This window comes from Passer montanus, unplaced genomic scaffold, assembly GCF_014805655.1.
Source record: "Passer montanus isolate IOZ18808 unplaced genomic scaffold, ASM1480565v1 scaffold25, whole genome shotgun sequence".
NCBI lineage: Eukaryota > Metazoa > Chordata > Aves > Passeriformes > Passeridae > Passer > Passer montanus.
In genome coordinates this window covers 2,472,928-2,494,102 of record NW_024367149.1, presented here as the reverse complement: position 1 = coordinate 2,494,102, position 21,175 = coordinate 2,472,928, and the positions used below count along the sequence as shown (strand labels likewise).

The following is a 21,175-nucleotide window of genomic DNA, read 5'->3' as shown; positions in this document are numbered from 1 at the left end:
TCATGAAATCTGACACACAGTAACTTGCCAATATGTACAGCTTAAGGCTGCACACACCACAGTGCCAGTCTTTTACATCTGTTTTCATGTTAACTACAATCTTTTTTTTTTCAGTGGATCTAGCAGCTTAAAAAAGAAAAGGAAAAAAACCAAAACAACAAGATATAGCAAAATCCAAATGTAACTCTGGATCTTATCCAATCCATCAGAAGAAGTAAAGACAGCACAAGCACTCACTCAATTTAGAAGGCACTCAGTGCCAGGAATGATGATGACTGAGACCTCACCAGCCAGATTGCAGAGTTGCTTTGGGTCACTTTGTGTCAGCTTTGGGTTTAAGTTGTACTGGGACCAATGCTCTGGGTCACTTTCTCCTCACTCCCGCCATCCAGTTAGAGCATCAAAAATTGGACCAATATACAAATGTGCTCCATCACCCCCCACAAAACAGTGCTGTGCAGGACTACCTGAATGCACTCCATCACAGCCCCCTTGGAGTGTGGAGGAGTGCTGCATGAGACCCTGTTCCACTGCTGTGAAACCAACACAGGGATTCCATTTCATTCAGGAAAAAGGAGCTCGAAGAGAGACTCTGCAAAGACCCTCAGTGCTGCTCTGGAAACAAATTTAAACTCATTTCCAACAATGGTCCACACAGGACCCAGAGCTGAATGTACCTTCAAAGGAACACAACTGAACTTGCACAAGTCTGTTCTGTAGTAAAAGAAAAAAAAACAAAACCAGAAACCAAACCTCAAAAAAACCCACCTGCAACCAAATCTGTGATGACTACATTTATTGTTGCACTTACACCACACTCCAGCTAAGACATCCAGGTTGATTGTGTTTCAAGGCAAGGGATGCATTTCAAATGTTGCTAACCCCTTATCTTTCTCAGGGATAACTGTGCACCACTCTCCCCTGACCCCAAGACAGACAAACTAAATCACCCATCTTGCTGCATATATTGAGCATCCTAGCTCGGGGCATTTCTGGACACCAAACTAGTATTTAACTGCTACTTGTAACACATTGCTGTATCTTTTCCAGTACTCTGGTTTCGAAACAGAAAAATAAACAAAGATTTGAATATTCACATATGAGTGATGATCCTCACCAACAAACTGCAGACTTGTAGGAGACAAACAAAGCCATGCTGAAAAACATCTAAGTTTCATACTCCATGCACATCACTAGATAAACGTTTAACATGGGTACTGCACTGAAGAGATGTATGGAAACAGCTCTTAAAAGCCCAATTGCGTCAAGTTCTTAAAATCATGTAGGAACAAATACATGGATTCATTTCCAGTACAAATACTAGCCTTACTTTGATTTCATCATTGAAGAAAATGCAATATACAAGCAGTGGCAACACATAATGAGAACTGCAAATATAATCCACATTCAAACAAGAACTGTACATAACTGTATGTTTACCTAAGTGCTCTTTCAAAATTTCAGTTAAGATTTTTATAGTAAGTCCCTCTGAGAAGCCACTAACTTTTTATTGCTTTTTACAGATTCTCCCTGCAAGGATTTGTAGATATTTGTCTCAACCTATTGGAAACCAAAGAAGTTGAACCAATAACTTTTCTTTTTTGCAAAACCAGACTTCAGCAATAAAGTAACTTCCCCAAGAAAAACAACATGATTGCGTGCTGCTTTGGAAGTGGTCCTGAGAAACCACAAACTGTCAGTCCCACTGGAGTTATAAGAGTTTAATAATAAAGGCTTAACACAGCCTCGATACCACATACCATTACAGCAATACACTCCACAGGCCAAGCCAAACAGGGAATACAAGAACACATCACAACATAAGGCTGTGATTTGGCACATCCTTATTCAGATGCTCAAGCTCTGAGATCTCTATTGCTTTCTTACATGCATAATCAATGTTTCTCATTCCATACATCCCTGTTCTCCAGATACTTTGATGGATTCCTACAGAACTACAACCTGTATTTAATAACATCTAATGTAATTCATACCTCCAGAGCTTGCTCAGAGACCAGATATCCTGCAGAGCTCCATCAGCTGGCCTGAGGATAGCAACTGCAGTAATATTATCCAATAAAATTTTGATTCAGAGTCAGAATGAAAAGAAAAAAATGAGGTGCTTCATTTTTATCATGGAATTAAAAGAACATCCTTAAGGGTCTATCATCCATCTGTCTCCCTTTTTCTGCTGAGTACTGAAAAGTATAGAATCAAACATCCCAATGGTCATCAAAATTTATTTTCTATTTGAGATCAATATTCTGGAATGTGACATACCAGAGAAGGAATATTTAATGCCTGAAAATCTTCATAACTTGCTGACAAATAAATCAATAACAACAAAAACTATTCTTATGTTTCACCTAGTCAAGAAATGAAGCATAAAAAGCACTCTCAAACACATTGTACTGTCAGGATTCATTTGGCAAGAAGATCTTAGAACATCTCCTGCCCCAAAGAAAAAATATTTTGAATAAGACTCTCTCTTATGATGAACATGCAACATACTGAATAATTCTTATACCCAAAGAAATGAAGGGAACTGAATAATTTCACTTCTTAGAGATCTCACTTAGATATCCAAAGTATGAATATCCTTCCTCAGATTCAGTAAAACATAACTGCCTGCACTTAAAAATTCCTTGACAGGGCAACCTTCACTTCCTAACACATTGTTTTGCATGCTGAAGATGGATTTAGGAAAGGGCTAAGCAATTTACTCAGTTTAATGACAAATGCCATCCTACTAACTTATCAAGTATCCTACTTATGCATTAATGTTGGGCTCCCCATTCCCCTAGCTTGGTCTATTTTGCTTTACTAAGCTCTTTCTTGTATAGTGCCAAGGATTTTCCTACTTGACATCTTCCTTTCTGAACACAGTGAGATGGCTTTGTGTTAAGGGCACTGGTCACTACAATAACATCTTCTGTACCACAGTTCAAGGATGTTCCAAGTGACTCATATTCATCATTTAAAACTCAAAGCACTAATTATAAGATATCACCTAAGCTCCACTTCACATCAGTGAAGGTCAAAGGAAACACATATCATACCCCTCTTACTGATAATCTCAGCTCCTACACACATACTTTGTCAAAAACAATCAGTACTGCTCCCATGTTTAGATGCCACAAGGAGTTATGATCTCAAGTGTATTGTTTGAACAGCATAATTCTAACATTTTCAACATCTAAGATGAGAAATTACATATAAAGATGAGACATACAGAGCACAGGCACACTTCCTAATCACAGCTGTGATAGCTAACAGCAGCAAATAAAGGGAGTGCAAGTTTTGGCAAGCCAAACATATGCAGAGTTTCAGTCCAGTGCTGTCTGCAGCTGATAGGAGATCCAGGTTCAAAGTTCAAAACTTAGTCCCTTTATGGGAAGAGAAAAGTCACTCAGCAACAGGACACATCTTCAGCAACAGGAAACATCTGATTGTAAAGAACATTTCCAATAAACTCTGAGTTTAATAAATTGTCTTAAAACAAGGCTGCACTAAATTTGCATGCCTGTCCTGTGTGCCACTTAGCGATACTTATTTTGGTACAGAGATGTGGGAATAGGACAATGCTTGTTTCAAATAATGTACCTGTGAGGGAAGATTCATCCTCAGGTGAGAACACACATCATTGAGAGATATCATAATAATTGAAATATCTCATTCTTAATAGCAATTCACTTATGCACTGCACAAATTAAATTTTCTGCATTGTTGCTCTAGCCACTATCTCTTGAAATACCATTCCCATTTACAAAGCACACAGTACTGAAGGTCCATAGGTTCTCTCTCCATTTTTGTGGCTCACCCAAAATACCCATTTTATTGACATCTAACTTCATCTGACTTCTAAGCCAAGCTTAGACCTGAACCCATATTCCTTGGTCATCCAATCTGTGCAGATATGAGGTCCCTTTTGTGCTTCAGCCTGGAGCCAGCCAGCTTCCACACCGGGAAACTTGACATGGAGTGCTGAGGCTCAGCACAAGCTCGGCTGCAGGGAAGGGAGGCACAGCTGGCCCTGAGTGAGTCTCTGCAAACCAGCCACAGCCAATAGGAGTAATTTTGGTATAACCCATGCAGCCATGAACAAGTCCTTTGATTAAATTGTTTCTCATCCACAAAAATAAACAATCTGATTTTTTCCAAAGACCCTTGGATAAAAGGCTTGAAAGCTAAGAATGGATATAGCAAAGTATTATCACTTGTCTGGAGAATGTATGTGGCATCAAGGTCTACTGGTTACACTGTAAACAGAAAAGTCATTCTCTATCACCTCTCAATTTCCTGTCATTTAATTGAAAATACAGCTCTCTTAGTGATACTGAACTTGAGAGATGTAGTAATATTCCTTTAGGCAATTTTTATGTATTTCATGGAACCTAACCAACCTTTTTACCCTTGCTGTTTTGTGCATTACTCCTTTTTCATCAGGACATTTGTTATGAAGTGGTAAACGGACTGAACAACACTCATGTTCTGAACAGATGTATTTTTAAAATGGTTTGAGCATGCCAATTTTCTTTATTCTGCAATGAATGAATGGAATGAAAAGATGTGGCGTCCTGCGCCAGCTGGCAAATGCTTCAGAAGGATATTACATTGCTATTGTCTCCAGCAGGACCCAAATAACTGTTTGGTGGCAGGAAGGGCTGGTATGTTTTGCTCATAAGAACAGTATTTATTTGGATCTACTACATAACTTTGCAGGACCATCATCAACATGGTGCTTCACTGAGCATCTGGGACACGCAGCTCCTCCGTGTCCACCACAGCTCCCTGCTCCAGGGAAAGGCCAACAGCACCTGCTTCTCACCTTGCACTTTCCAGAAGAGAGGTGGACAGTTCCCAGAGACAAAGGACAGGGTGAGAACAAGGTGCTGCAGGCATTCAGTGAAGATACTCTTGGCTTTGAGGAACACAACTCCAGAGGAGGTACAGAACTACCATAAAGTCACAAAAACACCCAGGCCAAACTCTACCAATAAAGCTGGTATCCAAGAAGTTATTTTCCTGACAATGAGAAATCCTTTATAGTTAATCCCAAACAGATTCTCAGTATTTTAAGGAGTTCATTATCTCCTAAGAGAAGCATCATATTTTGGTTTCAATTATTGCTGTAGCACAAAGTCAGTCATACTCCCAAATTCCATAGAGGAACATGCAATAAATTACAAAACAGTACAATTTCTCTCTTTGAAGATAACAATCTAAATGGCAAGACAGAAAATAGGTACTGGCAGCTGGGAAATTACACAGCACAGAGAAAATTAATTCTGTATTTTCATATTGCACAAAAAGCATGTATTGTTAGTCTAGATACTATAAAACAAAGCATTTATAATTTGAAATAAATTGCTTTAGTCTTGTAGCATTTTTCTAAGTATGGATATGGGCTTTTACATTAATAAAACACAGTTTGTGTCTCAAACTTACATATACTCACACAACTGTCAGAGAACTCTGGAAGGCTGATGCACATTATTTTCTTATGATTTCTTTATGGTTTACATAAATGAAGATATCTACGCACAATTAATGACAATCAGGACAACAACTATTTTATAGCCTGGTCTTGGTTTTATGCCTATTGAGTCACTCAACTATTTTTTCTTCCCTTTCCGTCGCATACAAAACTTTTCATTTTCCAAGCTAACTCTCAGGAACCCCTCCTTTCTCAAAAGCAGAAGTACAAATACTTCCATCAGGAAATTCACATTCTTGAGTTTCTTTGAAAATGATCTACAACTTATGATATTTAGCCAGTGGTCAAAAGCTTCCCAAAACCTTCAAGCACGCAATATCTGGCCCAACTACCACAATAACTGCCAACAAGGTCCTACACAGCGTTTTTACAGTGAAATTTGTCATCTCTCCTGTCTCTGCCTGGAGCAAAAACAAATCACAGGAATGAGTAAGGAATGAGGTATGAACCTAAAACACCTCTAGAATACAAGTGTTTTAGAGACATCTTGTCTAGAAAATGACCACACTTGAATTTCTTTTGCATAGCAAGGACCTAGATCATTTATTAACATGAAAGGTGATGTTGAACAGAAAGTCTGCTGGATCCATTTTTCACTCATGCATTTTGCAGTTTGGGGCCAGAGGGAAGATTGTGGGAATTCGTTTAACTTATAACAGCATTGCCACAACTGATTCCAAAATTTGAAGAGATTTCTGGCCCATCAAATCCTAAAACTTAGTAAGTTTCCAGCACATGCTGAGAATTCCAAATGAAAATTTTGATTTGAGAGTTCCTATACAATATGTGATTTTATAGGTAGCAGACATACTCAGAGATATGGAGCATAAGTTCTTCCCAAGCTGACTGGCTTGAGCAGCAACTTGTCTTTACCTTACTGACACACTAACTGGTCTACAAAGGGCATTATGTCTATACAAAAGCCTTCACATCCTAAACCAAACATTAACACAAGCAAATCTGAAATAAAGCTATTCCCAGAGTATCTGCTTGACTATGAAAGCGCCCATACTCAGAGGAAAAAAAAAAAAAAACCCTCCAAAAAAAACGACAGTAACTGAACAGTACATATATTCTCATTTCCTATTATTTTCTTTTACAGAAGTGTTTGATTTTAATTTAAAAAACCCCAGTTCATCAAAACATAAGAAAAATAACCCAGGGATGCACTAAATGCTGCCAGTAGTGCCTCATTTCCATGTGCAGAAATTGCAGGACAGTGAAAAATTTATTGAAATAGCAGCTGCAGGGATGGAAGTTGATCACCACACACACCACTCAGCCCCTGGACAAATACAGCTGGAGACAATCTAAGGAAAAGTGTTCCTCCTATCACACCACACAGAAAAATACAATGAATCCCATTAAATTAGCACTTGGCAGAGAAACAAGCCAGTGAGGGAAAAAAAAAAAGCAACCAAATAAAGCATTAAAATAATTCCAAGGCATCAGAAGGTTAAATAAGAAGAAACGTTGGTTGCAGTCTAGGATCAATGGAATCAAACTGTTGGGCACCTCCTCGAAGTGTTTCAGCCTTTCAAAAAACAAAATAACTCACAGGGTAGTTTCCAAGTCAGCAGTGACTAAAAGTCAGCAGCCACTCTTCTAAGTGGGAAAAGGACGTGAAAAAAGATGCCACTGTCACCTCCAGCTACAAGAACTTTTACTGTCCTTGGATAAATTCTATCAAAAAGACCCTTGTCAGACAGACTGAAGGTTACAGCGACACAAAGCTTGTGTGCAAAACTGGAATAGGCAGTAAAATACCAGAGAACTCAGGAAAGCCATGAAGTCTCTTGCATCTTTGCAACAAGCTATCAAAACGCCTCTTCAAAACAAAACTAAAAAAGAAAATCCACCCCAAAAACAGAAGGAAAAAACCAAAACCCCAATCCACATCAATGGGCTACTTTAATGAAAACACAGAGACATTAAGAACAGTAATCCAGCATCCAGCACAGCAGCTGGAAGCATCGATTTTTTGGTTGTTGTTGAAGATCCTGTGAAACTGCCAACTCCACTTCACTAAAAGTTGAAACTTCAGAAATTGAGAGATGCCAAGAACAACTCCCTTTCTAAGTCAATTTCCACAAAGAAAATCTACTGTAATCTCAGAAAGACAAAACTTCCACAGTGCTCCACAACAGACTCTATTCCTTATTAGCATTTCCAGCCACCTGCTGAAGTGTGCTTCCAGCCAGGATTTCACAGGCTCACTGGGATTCACAAATTTTAGAGTTTCACCAATTCTGGATTACTCCACTAACAGAACTCCTTATAAAAGGCAACAGTAATTTTATTAACCTTATTCTAAAACAGCTGCCTCATCTAACACAACTTCTTTTGACTGGCAAAAAAACCCAACAGCTTGATGTTGGCAGGCCTGGGATTAACTCAGAAGTGGAAAAAGGCCTTTTCTTGATTTGTGACAAGTCATCAATGTTGGCAACTTTTTGGCCCTAAATTTGACTATGAAATTGCCTGCACAACTGAGCAGATGATAGGGAAAGAGAGGAGAGGATTAAGGGAAGGGAGATCGCAATGAGTAGGGCGTTCTACAAGTAAAGAATATTGCAGAAGCCTGAGACAGCAGATCACAAAACACAAAGGGCTGCTGGTCACCCGAAAAAGGCCAACTGAGTTGAATGTCTTAAGCTGTTGGTTTTTAAAGTCAAGGACTAGTTTTAGAGGAAGAGGTTCTTAGGTTTTATAAGGTTTTTAAACTATAATAAAAGAGTGACTTTCTGAGGCTGGATAACCTTGACATTCCTTTTAAACCATACTAAAACAAACATGCCCACCAACTCTCCCAAACGGAATCAAGAAAAGGCAACACTAACCACAGTAGATGCTATTCAAGGCGATACACAAACCTCAGCATCTCAAGGCCAAGGGCTCCATATGGAGAAATGCAAGCCAAAAGCACGATTTAGGGCCAACTTCAAAATTGTACATACGTAAAAGAACTGCAATCACTGTAAGATCCTCACTGCATCCGAGCAACTCGTTATCACCAGCCCCAAGCCCACAAGAGTTCAGTGACAGAAACAAAGTTATCAGTTGCAGCAGAGCACTTTCCCACAGCTGGTTTTCATTAAGCTAATTTGGCAGTAGTGACTGACAGCAAGCAGAGCCTTCCCAAATCACTTTGCAAGCATTTTGCCAGCATTTCACCATCTGTGATAACCAGGATACTTGATACTAACTAGGATCTGTCTGAGGCACAGCACTTCAGAGTTGTGTATCCACCCTCTAAAATCATCTGGTGCAGCCACTGCTTACAGGTAACTGAAGCCACTGTTTACAGATAATGGAGTGTGGGGAGAAGATGCAGAACTTGAGGAAAGGCATTGGATAAATTCCACTGAGAAAACCACTCCTGAAAAAGCAGATAGATCACTTGCCAGAATCCCATAATATCTTGGCCATACTCGTGGTACATGAAACCTATAAATGATCACCTGGATCTTGAGGAGATTTTGGAGCTGTAACAACAGAACCTATATAATTTATATAACAACCTATATAACCTATATAACAAACAGGCCTATATAATTTCTAGCCTAGTTGTGTAGTTTTTCTACAGCATAGGGCAGGTTTAGCCTGAAGAAATACTTTGGGTTATACCATGATGTCAGAACAACCCAGGGTATGGCCAGACTGTGCAAATTTAAGCCCCATGAAGGGAATGAGAAAGGGTCTAGAAAAGGAGTAATTTTAATGGCATCTAACTACACAGAATTTTTTTCTAAGGTAAATCTGCGACCAGCAAGTAGAGTGGGAGACACTAATGGTACCAGCACTGGTACATGAGACCAACACACAAACGGAACAGATGGATCAGTAAATATAAGTCAAGAACATGCAAACAAAAAAAAAAATAATCAGCCTTCTGCCAGAATGCTTAGCACATACCCACACCTAGTCTGTCTGGTTCACTCAAGGTATGAATATCTGATACAAACACTTGTTCAGGTTAAAACACTGACCTGGCCACCTCCAATAAATGCAGATTGCTGACACTAAAGCCAGGGAAGTTGCCAAGAAACAAGCCTTAAGTCTGAACCAAGGCAAAGGAAACAATGAATTTTGTGGGATCATAAGTCTGGGCTTCACAAGAGCAGAGTTCAGGGACCAGCTTCAGAAAAACCCACCGGATTTGGGCCTTGGGAGAAGACTGGTGCAGGACAGTTTGGTCATTTTGAAGAATGACCTCCACCATGCTCAAGAATCATACAGCCAATGTGCAGAAAATCAAGAAATGGTACCAGGAGACCCACATGGATCAACAAGGAGGCTTTGACAATACTCAAATATAAAAAGAATGCACACAAGAGGTGGAAGCGGGGTCAGGTGAGCAGGGACAAAAGTAGAGACACTGCCCTGGTGTGCAAAGACAGACTTGGGAAGGTCAGATCCTGCCTGGAGCTGAGAACAGCCAGGGACAAGAAGTGCTTCTACAAGCATTGAGCAGTAAAAAGAAGACTAGAGAAAATGTGGGCATCCTGCCGAGAAAAAAATATGGAAAAGGCCTGGAGAAATGGGCAGGCAGATCTCATGAAGTTCAGCAAAGAAAAATGCAAAGTCCTGCTCCTGGAGAGAAATAACTATGCCCTACAGGCTGGGTGCCAACCTACTGGAAAACAGCTTTGCAGAGAAGAACCTGGGAATCCGGGTGGAGCAGCTGAACCGAGCCAGCAGCACGCCCCAGTCACAAAGGCAGCCAGCAGCCCCCAGGGTGGGGGACCCCAACCCTGGCTCTGCACTGGCGGGGCTCTGCTGCAGGGCTGGGGCACTGCTGGGCTCCCCTCTGCACACAGACACACTGGAACAAATCCAGCAAGCTAAGATGATTAAAGGATTGGAGCATCTGCCACGAGGGGAGCCTGAGAGAGCTGGGATTGCTCAGCCTTGAGCAGAGAATGCTCAGGGGGAACTTAGAAACTTAACCTGCTGGGAAGGATTAAAGAAGGCAGAGATGGCCCAGAGGTGAGATGCCCAGTGAAAAGGCAATAGGCAATGGGAACAAATTGCGAAGCAGGAAATTCTTTTAAACCTAAGGAAAAAAACACATCTGTACTATAGGGGTGTCTCCTAGTTACTACTATTTTGTGACTCTGTGAAACACCCTTGTGTTCTAAATAAGTATTGCTCTTGGGATTTTAGTGCAAGTACTGCCCCCCAATTGAGATTGCTTCAGATCAAATTAAATGCAGAGGAATCAACTGCAAAAAAAGACAAATCTTTCAGTCAGCTGGTAAAACAATGCCAGGCAAAAATTCTTAACAACGCCTTAAAAAATAAGAATTCAATTTATCCTGAATAGAGCACAGAGTAAATCTAATAACTACAAGGTTAGGATTCACTTACAAAGAATTTCCTTCCAGTATACTGAAATATATTGTTAATGGCTACTATTTGAGACCAGGAGTGAAAATCCAATTATCCTGCTGAGGTCATGATTATTACCCATAATAAACTGGGTTTTACTACTGGCTTTTACAAGAGGAGCAGCCAGTTAAATACAATGTGCACACTGGAGTGTTTTGGCCAGGAATTGAGTTAGAAGAATCTGGGCAATTTCTCTACAGTTGTTCAACATATTCAACATGACTGAAGTGTCCCGCACTGACAAATTCCCCCATCAAATTTCACCCTTCAGAAGATTTCAAGCAGGTGGATTATTAATGCCCTGCATTCTGCTAGTGAAAATTTACATAGTGATGCCACAGAAGGGACAGCTTTCCCACCACATCCCCAAAGAGCCCATTTCCCCTAGGCCTCCTCCTTTGAGCCATCACAAGGACTTCCCTGGCTGAAAGGTCAAACTGGCAAAATGCCTTTCCATTTTGGTTTTCTGCTGTTTTGCAGTAGGCTGGCATTGTTTGCCATGCCATCAGTCAAACAGAAACAGCTGGCTCAAGGTAAGCTGTAGAAATAAGGGATGGGGTTGAAGCACAAAGAATGCGAGCGATGTTCCAAAACACAGTTATAGCCAGTGCTAGCAGTGTTTCATGCAGCCAAAGCCCAAAGGCACATTAACACCTTTCTATCCACTCCTCCTCCACTGTGGCTCTACCCCTACCAGGCACCTCATTTTCTGCTCCCAACAAATTCCATCACTGAAAGCTACCTACCATCCCAAAAACATGCAGAAGATTGAAGACAGATTGGGAAAAAAGTTATTGCGGCCTATGAATATTTTTTTCTTTTTCAAGCCTGCCTACAAAAGGTCTTCTCTCAATGAAATCACACTGTAGTACCTGTAAAATTATCCATGAGGACAAACCATGATGAGAGGCAGACTCAGCACAAAGTGCTTCAGTGACTTTGCACTACACCTACTATATCTTGTACCTACAAGGGGTGTCTTCTGACACTGTGGCTTCGATCACTTTTCAAAGCAGAAAACCTCACTCACAAAGTAGTTTTTTTGCCAACTTAATATCAAATAAGCCCATACCAGAATGCCATGGAATCACAGAATGTTTTGGTTTGGAAGGGATCCTAAAAAACAGATAGTTTTTAGGCATGGGCAGGGATAACTTCCACTAGACCACGTTGCTTAAACCCCTGTCCAATCTGGCCTTCAAAACTTGGAATGAGGCAACCACAACTTCTCTGGGCACCCTCTTCTAGTGTCTCACCACCCTTACAGTAAATAATTTCTTCCTAATATTCAGTCTAAACCTACACTCTCTGTTTGAAACCATTTCCATAAGCATAAGTACATTAGAGTCAGAATATAGCAGTGACCAAACTGAAGGTGTCTCACTTCCATCAGGATTATCAACTCCAATCCCAAATTAACACCACCCTCAGGCCACACAGGATATTTTGCTTTGCTTTCACAGGAAAGCAAAATTTAGGATATTTTCACACCCTGTGTGGCCCAGCACATCACTGCAACTGCCCCAGCACAGCTGTGCCATGACAACTGCTCACAGGGTGAGCAGAGGTGGTAAATTGGATCACTGAAAAAGTATGGGACAAAACTCACCAAAAATAGTCCTCAAAAATATTCCTATTAAGTAGTCACTTAGAGCAGATTTACCACAAAAATCAACACACTGTGTAACTGTACTCTCAGAAACTTAGATTTGGAAAGCTCTGGTCCTTTCCACAGAACTGAAATGATCCCTGGCAAAACGGTAACATTCCTTAAAAGCGGGTCTTAAATAACAGCCCACCTGTTGACATTCAAATAAAACACAACTCTGGTGAACAGCAGCCAGAGATTGTGCAAGAATGTGGTAAATAAAACACAGGAGGAGAGAGCAGGGCTGTCCAACAAGAGATGGAATAATTGCAACTTTGTCCCCAAACCTTTACTGGTTTTTTTAGAGTTTATCTCCAGAAGAAAAACTCTCTGGAAAGTTCCAGCATAATCAATTTCTCAATCTAGAACAAAGAAGGAACAGTCCTTCCACAACAGTGAAGGACAAACAAGCTGTATCAGAATACACATCTTTGAAGCACTTTTTGTGACATCATAACTAATGAGAAAACATTCATACTTAATTGGGGGATTCTCCACAAAACTACTTAGTAAATCCATAAATGCATGCTATGAAGATGGGGCAGTGATCCAGCAATAACTAATAACATGTCAACAGTTCCAATGAATAACATATTAGGAGCAAAAAACATTCCAAACTTGGTGTGAAAAACCTCATTTTTTATCTTGCACCAACAGTACCCTCTGCTGTTCCAAAGCTGCACTGCATAAGGTGACATCCAGCCCTGACCATTGGAGTACTGCATCCATCAAAAGCATCTACCTAGCTTTATTCATTAATTATCCCACTTCCTGAAAGATGTTCCAGTTATATTGGTTACTTCCAACTACAGAACCAGATTTTGCTTTGGTTATAATGTTAATGTATTTATTGTCCCAAGACCTCCTTCTGTGATTAGAAAAATACAGTTTTAGCCTTAGAAATAATTTTAATTAATATTTTAAAATTAAAAAAAAACAAAATAAATTGAAGGCTATCCTCTAAGGAAGACAAGATCCAGTCAACACCACAGTAATATTTTCTGGAAAATTTCTGTAAAGCCAAAAGGGGGTTTTAGATTTTAAAATCCATGTATCACTCAACAGCCACACATCATAAACCCAAATATTCTACCAAAAGGTTTTTCAAAACTCATCTTGAAGGCTACATCCCATCTGGCAAATGGCCCTAGGGGAAACAACACAGGAAGACTCCTGTACTTCTGATATCCTCTGATAACTCAGCATGCCTGTGCTGGAAGAAGGACCACCACACTGCAGATGGATCACAGCAGGAGCAGAACCAGGGAGGCAGGGAGGTGAGGCAGGGAATACCACAGGCCTCCCCTGTGATGAAAATTCCAGACCTATCCAAGCAGGGTCACCATGAAGCTTCAGCAAAAGCCCTGAACTTGAGGAGACACCACCCTCAGAGTGTCCAGATGATGATCACCATCAGCAGAGAAATTCAGAAGCCGAGTGTACAACTGTTCTTGTCTCCTCATGTGGAAGGCAATGTGAGGGAGGATAAGCACAAATTGTATGAGCACTACAAGGGAAAAAATGCCCCCAAGTGGGATTTGAAGCACAGGCATCTCACCACAGGCAGCTTGTATGAACAAGCACTAGGAGGAAAAGACATACAAGAGCAAGGAACGCTCTAACTAGATTACATGGTTAAGATGACTGTGCCAAAATTGAACTGTGAATGAACTGAAGAATGAACTGTGGATTACACTGAAGGATAATCCAGAACTGCAGGGAAAAAAAATCCAAAACAAACAAACCAGAAAATAGAACTCTCTCAGTACAGAGAAGAAACAAACTTGTACAACTTGCAATGGAAAATCTCTATTGCCTGATCTCAAAAGCTTTTCAGGGCATGGTGACACATGACATAAAATGTTTACAGAGCTTAAAACCAAAAGAAACTGAACAAATCATGTTGTCTTTAACTATATTGTCAACAAGACACTTCCACCCAGTTCAGTGTCTTCTTCTGAAGCGATGGGAGACACCAGTCAGTTGCCTTTGACCAAAGGACACAACTTTGAAGTTTCAAGGCTGGTTTCATGTCTTTCCAGCAAGAGCAGACTTAGAACCAAATTTTCATACATTTCACAGCAACAGCAACATGACTTCCAAGTGTATGGCAAGTATTCAAATATTTGATCTTGGCGAGGGAATAAAGTACTACCAAGGGGACTCTATGGTGTTGTAATGAGTTACAGTGAACAGCAAGCTGATCTGAATTGGCAGCACAACACTGAAACCTCCATGTCTTTGCACTGAAATGCATCAACTAGAGCACAACTGCAAACCACATTTTTCTATTCCACTCATTCCAAAGAAATACATGCTGGAGCACCACACTCCAAGAAATATACACACAAGCTAGGGAGTGTTTAGAAGTAGCAATGGTTAATATTTTTTAAAAATTTCTCCACTAGAATTATAAAGCCCAAATCTGAGGAAAATAAGACTGCAAGAAGCTTATCACCTAATCTAAAACTCACAAACACATGTTGAGGGGAGAAAAAAATTAAAACAAGAGAGGGTGAAAGTCAGAAAAGGTTGCAATTGACTTTATTGTGGTCAAAGGGGTTTAGAGTAGACATCAGGAAAAATCTGTCTAGAGGGAAGAACAATTAAGCACTGGAACAGATTGTACCAGTTTCCATGATTAGATTTTATAGAGTACTTATGACATATGTTGGAATAAAAAGATGTTAAAAATATTGTTTCTAAAAGTCCACAGAAAGATCTGGGGTAGTTCTTTCCAGTGCTATTTGCTGCAATTTCCTACAAAGGAAAACATTTTCAATGGTCATTATTAAAATATACAACCTCTAAAACAAGTAGTAACATTTAAGGTCAGATAATCAAGAAAACACACAGTACTAGAAATCAAGCTTATTAATCTACATTTTAAAAAAGCATAGGACAATTATTTTCCAAAATAAATATTTACTAATCTATCTTAGAAAGTACCTAAATGTTATACAGAAGGAAAGGAAACTGCCTTGTACTTCCAGCTCCCTGTTGTTTCTTAATGCCAGTGAGGTAGTGGACCAATACCAGAGTGCCAGGAGTACAAAAATGCAAGATAATGGCACTGAGGTACATAACATAAATATGAAAATAAGTTAAAAACAAATACTAATTATGTTTTCAAAATTTAAATAATTATTTTGAAGCTTAACACTATCCCTTTCTTACCTACAGACTGACTGCTCTGGACTGATATTCTCACTTGCTGATATTATCTTGCTGCTGTCAGTTCTTTAAAAAAAAAAAAAGAAGAAAATTAATTTGCAACCATTTTTAGCATCAGGACAGCAATAAGGAAGGAGGCTTCTCCTTTGTGGCCAAAGAAACATTATTCTTCAATACTACCCAAGTCCTAAGAAGGTTACAATCAAAACAATGTAACTTCTTTCTCAGTACCATGAGCCAACATCTCTCTAGAAATCTGAGACTGGTTCAAGCCTGTCCTTTAAAAGAAGCCATAAAACATTTGCCTTGATGGAGAAACAACACAGAAGAAAAGAGAAATTAAAAATTATTAACACGGATTTGCTTCCATCTTCAAGATGAAACTTGCAGTATGCAAGCACCTCCACATGTTTGTAATCCTGACACAGCCCAACATTCAATACACAATTGCAGGGGATTTATACCCCACGTGATTCCATGTAACTGCATTCCCCAAACACTTTACTGGACCAGACAGACATTCCAGAGATGAGGCTTCACACTGTACAGGATGCAGGAAGGGAACAACCCAGCAATCTATGCAAAATGAAGCCTTCTGGAAACATTCATCCCACAAATAATGCTTTTTAATTAAAATGTGTTACAAAGTGTACACAGGCACACACCAGAAGGAACTGATACAAAATATTATAAGATAAAATATCTTAGAAAAGGAGTACACTTACTTCTCAACTCCTGCTAAAAGAAAAGAAATTATGGTATTTGTTATGGATTATTAGCTTTGGAAATCTCACCTTTCAAGGACAATAAGTGGAGGTGCTATGAGGAAGAGACAACCACTACTGTTGGTGCAGTCACTGGAGGCAGAAGGACAGACAATTGTGTCCAATGGCTAAAAGGACTCAAAAGGGAAATGAATTTGCAACATACAACACTATGGTTGCCACCAGCATATATCTTATTGCACAATTAATGAAATGCCTTCAGTGTTCCTATACCACCGAGTTTTGAATCAATGAAGCAATTCATGGGAGAGATTTAAAGAGCTTAGTGTGGATACCTGACTGAAAAAATAAATTACCTGAAAAATAGTTTGGAAAACAACACCTGTGCTATACCAGGAACTGCAGAACTAGGAGAAAATTGAAGAAAGATGCTCAGAAAGTTGAAGCATGATCAAATAAGCAACACAAATGCTCCAAAGGATTAGACAAACCAAACATAAGTACAAAAGGGAGACTTTAAGGACACCACTCCATTAGGATACAACACATTGCAGTCCCCAACTCCCTCTGAAACAGGTTGCAACCCCAAATTTATAGTCACTTCAATAATGAACAAACCTATGTTCAACACTCCAGATATCTCCACATTTTTAGTCACAATCCAGACATGCCTATCATTAATAGCTGGCAGCAGCAGAAGCTGTTAAAACACAGCAGTGTTCACACCCAATGCAGCCCTTTTCAGCAGCTCTGCCTTCTCCAGAGGGAACCAGTTACAACACGCATGGCTCCCCTTGCAACCATCATCTTCTCAGGAGCCCTCAGCCTCTGATTACACAGCAGTCAGTCACAGCCATCCTCTTTCAAACAGTTCTTTGTCATTCTGAGCTTACTAAACAGCTGTGTGTCAAGCACTCAGAGCCCAAATTAGAAGTACTGCACAGCCACTGCCTTTCCTCACTGACCTTCTCATCTGTTGAGTTCTGAAATTTCGAGAGACAGCCCTGATTACTTTGGTAATTACTTCTCACGCTGTCTTCTGGTCTTCACTTAATACCTACAATTCTGAACCAAAAAAAAAAAAAAAGTGTAGGCATATGGAACACACATTCAATCCTCACTCTATCCTACAAGTCCTTCAGGGGAAGGAAGTGACAATGGCCACAGTTACAGATTAGGGTGCTCTGACTGGACATTAGAAAAAATGTCTCTACCAGAGCACAATGGAACAGATTGTCCAGAGAGGGTGCCTGATACCTGAAGTCTGCTTTCCTACTCACCACTCTGTTCTATACTCCCTTAAAAGTAACTGCTTTTGGACTGATCCCCTTGAGGAGCATAAGGCCCTTGTGGCAGCAACATCAATACCTACATTGTCATTGTATATTCAATACATTCAATATTGTACATTCCATGTTAAGTGTCCCTTCCTTGACCTGACATTTCTTCAACCAACTCCAATACAAGCACCTCCAATGGAACAAATGCATGATAAAGAGGTGTTTGAAACAGAAGGTGATGTACCAAAAATATATAGAACTATTTAACTGACATAAAACAGCAAAAAAGTTTGGGACAAGAGGTACAGGAATACCCAAATAAAAAAAAAAAAAACCCAAACCACTCCAAATGACAATGAACCCTTTGTTCTACTACATCATGCCTGGTCCCTAGGGAGGGCTACAGACAAACAAGGGATTGTGCTGGGCTTGTGCAGATGATCAAACACCAGGGCACTGACACAAGGCCTGTGAGGACAGACTGAGGCAACGAGCTTGTTTAGCCTGCAGAACACAGCACCTGGGGGAGGCCAAAGGGCACCTGCAGCACCTGCAGGGAGCTCCCCAGAAAATGGAGCCTGATTCCCAAAGTGCCACGTGGTGGGACAATGAGAGGCAGAGGGCACAAGGTGAAATGAGAGGTTTGGACTGTTGGATGTAAAGAGAAATCTGTTCACCATGAAGACAGTGATGCATTGGAAAAGACTGTACAGAAAGGTTGTGCAGTCTCCATTCTTGGAAGTTTTTAAAACCTGACTGGATAAAGACTTGGTCTCAGCTAATAATTGATGCTGCTTTCAACAGGAGGTTGGACGAGAAATTTAGCAACATTCATTCCAACTAGTGTTATCCTCTAATTTTGCAAAGTCTTGCTCTATTCTTAAAAACACTTAAGATTTTTAGAGGCATTTTGCATCTGAACAAATTGAACATTAAAACCAATCTGTGCAGATTTATTTTCCTGTAGCTTACCATATCTGGACACACGATACAAGATGGAAAGGGTTATTTTTCCCACTATTTACACATTGCACATGTAGGCACACAAATGTGAGAGTGTACTACAGTTACCTTTAGTAAAAGAGCTCTTTTTACTACAAAGCCTGCAACAATAACGGCAAAACAGAATCGAAGAGAAATATACAAATAACTCAGGTGAAAGATGCAAAAACATTCTGCTTTAAACAACAGAACAGAGATGAAAGCTCTGAACATATCTTTCTATTTATGAGTATGGCTAATTCTGATATGCACAGTCTCATCCTGCTTTGCTAGAATAAATCTACTTTCATCTTCAAGCTGATCTCATATCAACAGTTACAATGTGCAAACCTAAGTAGTACAAAGATTAGTTGCTTTCAAAGAAAAAATGTAGTATATGCACTTAATCTTTCAGGTGCTTACAACACTTGGAAAAGTACAGCTTCAATTATAATATATTTTTTTCCAAGTAAGTTCTCATAAAGAAGTTTAATATCTTGAAATACTATTCATTCTCCTTCCTAAACTGTCTTTCTACAATCTTGGTTAGTCACATATTCTTAGCCTTTTCAACCTCTATGTAGGTGCTAAATTATTTTCTGAACCCAGGTAAATTATTAAGAGTCTCATTGTAATTTCTACACAGAGTTAAACACTCACTACCCTGTCTTCTTAAACACCTTTTGAAAAAAACAAACAAATAGAATACTTTGCCATTCTTTTAGTGCAATTTTATCAAGTATTTCTAGAAACATTAATTATCTCCCCATCTTCTAAACTCATGTTTTAACTAGGCTTTAGGGGTGCTTTTTCAGAGAACACCATTAGTCTGGGAAGCTCAATACCATGTGAAGATGCTAACAGAAGCTCTCATATACATTTGCAAAGCAGCCAGACAAGTTTATCTGAAAATCTTAACAGGTACTATTATATAAAAAGATAACATATCCATCTCAGGAAACCAAAGGTCACACACTGCAGGACGAGAGGAGAAGAGGATGGGAGAAACAACAGTACCTGCTAACCCCACTGTCAGTTTTCTGAGACTCTGCTGCCTGTGCCTCTGGCCTGAGCAGGTGCAGCCGTCCTTACACAAGACTGTGACAGCGGGGCAGAGCTCACCTGCACAGGTTTTGCCACGAGACATATGCACCAGATGTGCTTCTTAACACAAACTCATCTTCCAAAGCTTTTATTTTACTTCTTTCTTTAAAGTATGTGAAACTAAGAGCAGCAGTTGGTTCAGTAATTATAAACATGCCATCATCACTCGTCAGAGGACTGCAGCATATTTTCATCTTTAGTTCCTGTATCAGTTCTACCTGATGGAAAGCAATTCAAATTATCAAATGTGTCTTTATTCTCCTCCTGCTTCAACCTCTGCAGAAGGATTTGCCAGTTTTCTGGACCTTCCAATTATTCAAGATTAAAAGCACCCAGATTTTCTCCACAGCAGCAACCAATGAAATAACATTAAAAAGTAAGAACTTTTCTTCTCTCTCCTCAGCTGGCAGAAGTCCTTGAAATAGAATGAGCTGTTTTGTAAATAAATGAAGTAACAAAGTCTGACTCCCTAAGAATTTTAGATTTGTCTACATTTTCTTCTCCCTGCAATAACACAAGCACAGTACTCAAAACCTTATATTGCTGTGTGATGTCTCCAGATTCTTTGGGCAAATACAGAATGCATTCAACGGAATGCAAAAGAAAAAATCCATTAGGAAAGACTTCTGAACACCAGTGTCAGGAGATCAAACCAGAAATTTGCGAGGATGTCATCTGAACGATCAGATTATGAAAACAGCTATAGGCAACAGTAATGGACTGTCAAATATAAGTGGATATAAATAGCAAGGTTTCTCCAAATTAAGGCACTGTAAAACCACATGACTCCACGGAAGGCTTTCTTACTTTTCACCCAGGAGATGGCAGCTGCCATTCTGTAACTGCGATGAAAATACGAATGCTCTGGGTTTTTGGCTGTGGAGTTTTTCGTGGTTTTTTAACCCGACATTTTTGCCGTGGCCGTGACGTGGCGGGCGCGCCGGGCTCTGCTGCCCCCGCGCGGTACCCGGGCGGCACTGCAGCCCCGCCGCCCCCGCCTGCCGCACCTGCGGAGCTCCGCGGAGCCGCCGGGGAAATCCCGATGTTTCTGGGAAAAAACTCATGTTTCTGGGAAAAAACTGATGTTTCTGGAAAAGCCCTGATGTTTCTGGAAAAGTCCTGATGCTTCAGTAAAAGTCCTGAGTTAAGCACGTCGGTCTGTCCGGGACGGATTTAAAATAACATTTCCTAAAAAGCTGGAGGGAGAAGGAAGAGAAGGTCCCTGTGTTTTCACACAGTATCAGTTCCCTGGACTAATTCACTACACAAACAAGTTTTTTAGATGTCTGAACTCAAGCCAGAGGAGCAGAAACTGCTCAGCCAGGAGCTCTGCAGAAACTTTCCAGTACTTCACATTACCTACTCTGTCATGTTA

General features: G+C 40.1%; 1 protein-coding gene across 12 annotated transcripts in view; it reads right to left on the bottom strand.

Annotated features, from left to right (window-relative positions):
• The window catches only part of ST3GAL3 (ST3 beta-galactoside alpha-2,3-sialyltransferase 3), a 186,433-nt gene that overhangs the window by 138,692 nt on the left and 26,566 nt on the right, over positions 1-21,175 (bottom strand). For 2 of the 12 annotated variants that reach the window (XM_039711475.1, XM_039711478.1), the window contains exon 2: positions 17,401-17,500. The exons of 7 other annotated variants lie outside the window; for them this stretch is intronic. The gene's annotated coding sequence lies outside the window, so the exon portion shown is untranslated. Of the gene's footprint in view, positions 1-15,713; positions 15,777-17,400; positions 17,501-21,175 lie in introns of those variants that run through there. 3 more of the 12 variants (XM_039711476.1, XM_039711477.1, XM_039711474.1) reach the window with 2 other exon arrangements.